This window comes from Mastomys coucha, unplaced genomic scaffold, assembly GCF_008632895.1.
Source record: "Mastomys coucha isolate ucsf_1 unplaced genomic scaffold, UCSF_Mcou_1 pScaffold7, whole genome shotgun sequence".
Taxonomy (NCBI): domain Eukaryota; kingdom Metazoa; phylum Chordata; class Mammalia; order Rodentia; family Muridae; genus Mastomys; species Mastomys coucha.
This window is the reverse complement of record NW_022196913.1, coordinates 39,841,637-39,848,207: the sequence shown is the minus strand read 5'-3', so window position 1 is coordinate 39,848,207 and position 6,571 is coordinate 39,841,637. Positions and strand designations below refer to the sequence as shown.

General features: G+C 43.4%; 1 long non-coding RNA gene across 1 annotated transcript; it reads right to left on the bottom strand.

Moving 5' to 3' along the window:
- Nucleotides 1–1,308: 1,308 nt before the first annotated feature.
- LOC116082090 lies at nt 1,309–2,687 on the bottom strand. The gene is made up of 2 exons (XR_004115166.1): nt 2,539–2,687; nt 1,309–1,747 (listed from the first exon to the last, which is right to left on the bottom strand). It is a non-coding gene; the product is annotated as an uncharacterized LOC116082090 (long non-coding RNA).
- Nucleotides 2,688–6,571: the final 3,884 nt, after the last annotated feature.

Sequence of the window (6,571 nt, the reverse complement as noted above, 5' to 3'; positions counted from 1 at the left end):
AGTCAAGATGATAGTAACTTGAGAGCTTCTTCCCCACTGGTGGTAGAAGAAGTTTTCCTGGTGGTAGAAGGGGCGACACAGGCTTCTATGGGAGAAAAGGAATCAGCAGTCTTATCATCTGTGAATGCTGAATAATAACAACCAGCTTAACAAGATATATTTACTTCATGCAATAGTGGCATGAATGCCATGGAGGGTAACCAGCTGCTTTCTGATTGGATTTAAGAGCCACTCCAGAAAACAGAATTCATACCTGCTACTGCTAACTACATCAAAATCTGTGGTTGGATAATTCATATGCCTTAGGGGAGAACCTATTACCATTAATGATGCTAAATGGATATAGTATCAAGTTGCTTTCTAATTACTTATCTTTATACCCAGAATAATGCAGTCCCAAATCTTCATCAGAGAAGCTGTTTTTCCTTAGATAGACTTTAAAATAGAGCCCCACAACTGGTGAAACTGCAGAGAAGAAGAGACCATGGACTGCTCAACTCTGGTAAGACATCTGCTTCACTGCACTCCCCAGTGCCCCCCAGTCACAGGGATCACTATGAAAAGGGAGGCAGAAAGATTGTGAGGCTGTGGAGGAATACTGTGAAACATTTTTCTCCTGACATGAAAGGCCTATCGTATACATGAATTTACAGTGGATGTAGATGTATGCACAAGACCTTCGTAAGATCAAGCCAGTAAACATTTCCAACATGGGTAGGGAAAGGGACTTGAAAAAAAAACTACCACTAGCTGAAGAGTTATTGGTAGTTGGTTGCTGCTGGGAAAGGGAGCATCAATTTTCTTCAGGGATTTGCCCTAGGTAGGGTTGCCCATGCAACTGTGGATGGCCCTATACCAATACACATACAACTATTACCTATTTGGACTCAGTGGTTAAGTACATGAAGTTAGGATGGAGGTACAGTGGGGAGATCTGGAAGGAGTAGGAGGGGAAGGAATAGGGATGGATTTGATTAAGACAGATTGTTATGTGTATGGAATTCTTGAAGAATATTTTTAAAATATATTCAAATCATAAATACCAGTGTTTTAAATTTGGTTCACAAAATCTGGGTGATAATGTGTCATTTGCACCAGCTTGTAACTCTCTTGTATGAATGGAGCCAATCATTAAATACTTTAAACATGAAAATGGGGAATTACTAAACATGATTCTTCCCTAGTTCAGCTCAAACATCTATATGTATTCATTCAGTCTTGGGATATTTTTCTTTGTGTCTAGGCTTGCTAAGTAGACGTAAGCACGGGTTTTCAACGCACAATTTTAAAACAAGCCAGGTGTGGGGGTGCACATCTTTAATCCCATAATTTGAGAGGTTAAGACTGGAAGTTCACAAGGCTATGTAAACAGGACCTATTTAAAAGAAGAAAAAAGCTGGTAAAGAGAACATCTCTTGGTGATGTATACCTTCAGGGGTTATGGGGGAGAGTGGATTTATCATTGGGAAGGTCATAGGGGGCTCTGGGTACTAGCAATGAACCTTCACATAAGGCTACAGGGGTCGTTTTCTAAATTATTAAGTTCTTTCCATCTGGTGTTCATGTTGATATATGTAAATTTAATTGGAATAACTTATACCCAACATGATAAATATGTAGGTGTGCTTGTGAGTACCTCCCTCTTCCCCAGGTTTCCAAGAGCCTTGCAGGGTATTTTCTGGGGGTCCTGGGAGCAGTAGTTAGTCCGACAAACAGTCCAGAGCTAGGCGATGAGAAGAGTGGGTGTCTGGAGAACATGATAAAAATAAAATATCTATATATTAAAGCCAAGAATAGAAGTTCTGAGAAGTTATAATAACAATTCTTTTTCATTTTCCATTGTTTATTTCCTGGAGCACAATGTGACAGATCTTATGCATTTTCCTCTTGTGGGTGACAGTTTGGTTCAGTTATTGCTCTTGCCCAGTCTTTGCTTTTGGGAGAAGATGAACATTTTCTAGGTATTTGTGGGTGTAATTTGAATGAAGGCAGAGAAAGGAATTGGATTCAGAAATAATCTTATTGCAATATATAGAGCATAATAAAAGAAAGGATTCTGACAAAATATCCATGGAGCCCATTTCTGAAATGACTCCAGGAAACCTGGAAAAACTCCCACAGAAGTCTGAGCTGCCTGTGAAGGAAAAGACCAAAGAATTTCTGTACTGGCGATGTGAGAGGCAAAATGCACGCTGACCCCCCTGTAGAAAAGCTTCCACATGAAGGTATGGTGCTGGTTAGGGCTAGCTGAAGGATTCACTTTAGCTCACCCCAAGTCCAGGAGGATGCATCTGAAGGAGAGTTTTGTTATCACTGTAAATAGCAGGGTTGATGACCACCTTCAGTGGTGAAGGAGCAGAGGTACCAGCACTACCCACTGTGGTCTAATGCTTTAGAAAGGGGTGAAAGAAGTTAAGTGCTTTGTTGGTATCACTGAAGAAAAGGTTCCATCTGTTGGATGGACTGATGTGTGGTCCCTACTATTACGAGTTGCCCATGGACTCCCAGGTATCACTGCCTCTGTAGGTTCAGGACTACCTTGAGCATCTAGGAAGTGGATCTTCTGGCTCCTAGTAATGCAATCAGCCTTGATATTGCCAGACTGTGTAGCGTCCACGTTGCTCCCCTTCTGTCTCCCCTTCTGTCTCCAAGCCCAAGAGTTCTTTGAATAGAAGGAATGGGTGGGGGAGAATACTGCTTCTTTGCCTCAGTAAGGGGATCCTTTATTATGTAAAGAGAAGTGGATGACCAGTGATGGATGACGTCATTATGACCTTTTGTTTGCTCATTCCTGCTTAGCTAACTTAACTGCATAGAGACAGGTTCAACAGACTACAGCTCGGTTGAGCAACCTTGGTCTCTTAACTGTCTTGTAAATGAACCAAAACCTAGTCAAGACTTTGTATGGACACTTTTGCAGTCCTGTGGGCATGCTGAACAGTCTTGATATGTAGCCTGGAAACCTAAAATATCTGTTCTCTGACCTGCCACAGACATATTTGATGACTTCTGACAAGAATCACCGGTTATTGTGTTAGTCACACCTGAGATGAACTAATACATTTATAACAATACTACTGGTTCTCACATTAACAATATGTTAGGGAAAAGGTCACACATATGGCAATTTCAGTGGAAACTTCCTGCCAACTTCCTGTCTCTATGTAGCATCCCTCCTGATCCCCAATATCTTTATTGTTATCAATATCTCCTTCAAAGAACAGATATCTCTTGAATCCTATTTTAGATAACTGCTTTAAATGTTATATACACTAATCCATTTACATTAATCTTCACAACAATCTTATGAGGTAGAAATTATTTTCTCTCTGTTCCAGATTGAAGGGATTACATGGCACACATTCCCGAAGTCACATGGCTTGTGAATATTTGCTGTGCCAGGCATCAAGCCAAGTGCTCTCACGCACAAGCTCTCCCATGTAGCCCTCAATAGTAACCATGCATCACCACCCTGCTCATTGTACAGGTTAAGAAACAGCTGTTCAGAGGAAGAAGGGACTTGCCAGCAGTCAGCAGGGGTGGAACCGCCACTCCCTGTAGGCTTCTATGCTCTTACCAACCACCCAGCCTTCTGCAGTCTAATAGATGCTGCCACTTTGTGCTAACAGCACATTCCTGTAATTCCATCTGGCTTGGCTTGGCTGTGTCTCAGGGCTGACTGGGGAGTCTGATGGAAAGGATCTATCTTCCCCCAGCAACCAGGGACAACTCCTCCCTTAATTTGTGTCAGTATATGGTCATTGTGTTAAAATTCTTCCAAACATCCATTGGAGCCCAAGGGAGTGAGACCTTCTCAGGGGTTTGCTATAGTTTGCCTCAGAAGTGTCCCTCAAAGGCCCTCATAGTGCAGGTTTAATTTCAAAGCCTTGGGGCTACTTATAAATGGTGGAATTGTTGAGTAGACTCTAGTGGAAGGAACTCCGGTCACGTGGGGTGTCCTCTAAAGACCCTTGCTCCTCTCCATGATCCTCCTTTTAAGTCTCTGGCTGCCAGGAAGCAAATGGGCAGTCCCCATCAGTGCTCCTGCCAAGATTGACTGTGTTTCCACCCGGCCAAAGTAATAGGTACAAGTTACTGTGAGCTGAGCCTTTGAAACCATGAGTCTAAATAAATCTTTTCTCCTTAAAAGTTGATTTATCTCGGGTATTTGCTATACAGAGGACAGAGGGCAAAGCTGGGATCATTTCAGACAGGAAAATGAGGGAAGCCTGCCTGAGAGAGGAGAAACTTGGTTAAGTTTGAAGAATAAACAAGCTGGACATGGCTCTAGATTTGAGGAAGAAGGCTATGAAAACACAGGATGGAAAGGAAGCAACACGCTCAGTGAGTTGGGGAGGGGATGCCGCCTTGGCTGTGGGCAATTAGAGGGAGGGTGTTAAGTGAGACCCTTATCCACCTGGACCAGGGGGAGAGTATTTTGCTTCATCACTGATGAGGAAGATGAACCGTTGTGAAACAGAGATGTGACTAGTAGGTCAAAAATCCACCTCAGGCCCCTCGTAGACTGGGCTGGACAAGAGAATGTGTTAGTGGAGGTTTAGGCAGATGGTTGAGAGCTTGACATGCAGAAATGGCAGAGTGAGTTGAAGGAACAAGGCATCTGAGCTCAAAGAAGTATTAAAAAAAAGCAGGTGCCAGCTGCTGAGCAGGAGGATTGCTGGGGGTGGCAAGAGGATCTGGGTTCACCAGACTCATGGACAGGAATAAACAGGTGTAATCGATGGAAGAGTGTGAGCAGTGTGGGGGATGGGCTCTTTCCCCTTGCTAGTTTGAAGGAGTCAGGAGGCATCAAGTGGAAACATCCTATAGCTAGCCGAACACTGGAGGCAGGGAGAGAAGGAGGAGCTAGAGCAATCGTTCAGGAAACAAAGGCCTGAGGAGAGGGGGGAGGACATGGCCTAAAGCAGAGGAGAACATGTGATACGGCCCACAAAATTTGGCAAAGTGCATGATAAGGAAGAAAGAAAACAAAGATGCCACAAACCAGATTAAAATCTCACATAAAATGCCATCACATTGAAGACACAGAAACTGGCAGGACTGAGTCCTCTTAACTCTATTATTCCCATACCTGCCAGGTCACTTTTCCCCTCTAAACCAGCTCGGTGTTCTGCAAGGGAACTTGTCAGTTCTAATTGTAAGTGGATCTAGAAATTTCACTCACTTATTAAACAGGTTTAGCAAGCACTGCTCTCTCTGTCTTTGTTGTAGGTTGTAACTAAAACCTTTAACAGACGTGAGGAAAAACATCTATGTAAGCATGCATGGCTAGAATTCTGCATGAAAAAAATGATCATAAAAACCACAGAGAGCCTTTAAAATGTGCTAGTCACTCTACTAAGCATGTTGCAAGTATGGTTTCATTAATGCTCCATAGACCTGACACATCACTGTCATCTTCCTATTGGACAGAGAGAACATGGTACCTGGAGAAAATGAGGCCCCCAAAGCTAGCAGGAAGCAAAGGCTGGAGTCTAGCAAATCTTTGTGGATAACTATCCACAAAGCTTTTGCTTTGCCCTGGTGGATAAACCTGAGGAAGAAGAAATGAAGTAAAAAGGAAGTCATTTAGGAAAGAGGAATATGAGAGAACTTTAAATTTTGCTAAAAATATTAATTACCAGTGACCATGAGAGGACAGAATAGGCCCAGATCCTGGAGACAGAGGAGAGTTTGGGGTCTCCTGAGGTTGCCCATGCTTTTTTTACTCTCCCTACTTAAATATGTACAAGGGTCTCTGCCAAGAAGACATAAAATATATTGAAAGTAATACCACCCAAAGTGGGTCTGGATCTAGAGATATCCAAGCAAGGAAGCAAGGAAGTGGTGGTGGTCACTATTCCCTTGGGGGTGTGAGCTGGCCTCTGGCAATGTGCTAGCATTCTTTGCACTGATGAGCTGGAAAGGTCACTTACGAAGCAGTATCAGAAGGTCAGGGGGAGAGGCAACTTTGGAAATCACAAGCTCTCTCACTCTTCCAACTTCATTTCCATGAATGAATTGATGTTGCAGTAAAACACTTATTCATGTGGAAAGATGTTTTGTTAGCATCTATTAGAGCCTGTATTGACCTTTGACTCTTCCACCCTGTAGTTCTCAAAAATAAGTATATGGATGTGCAAGTGAATTGGGAGATGCAGGGTGAGACCAGCACATCCTTTTGGACCTGGAGCATCCTGGAGCCAGCATGGGGCCAGTTGAGAAGCTAGAGGAGCTGGTGGAGAGGAAACTCATGTGGTAGTCTTGTCTGGGGACAAGGGTTAGGGAGGAGAGAAGAATACCATTGTTGTAGCTTGGGATCCCTTCTCACCTGGATAGGTCATCTGCCTGCAGTGACTTGTCTTTGCCATTTATTTGCAGTGGGCATCTGGCAGCCTAGTCTAGGGGCTCTGGCAGAGATCTGAAGGAGTGCTTACACTGGACACGTAGAGAGACGATTTGTCAAGGGAAGAGCAACTTCCCTTAGCATGACCTTGAACAGTGTGATTGGAGGAGCCAGTGAGATAGCAGGTCGAGGATTTAGTGTGACCCTTGATGTGTAAACCTCGAC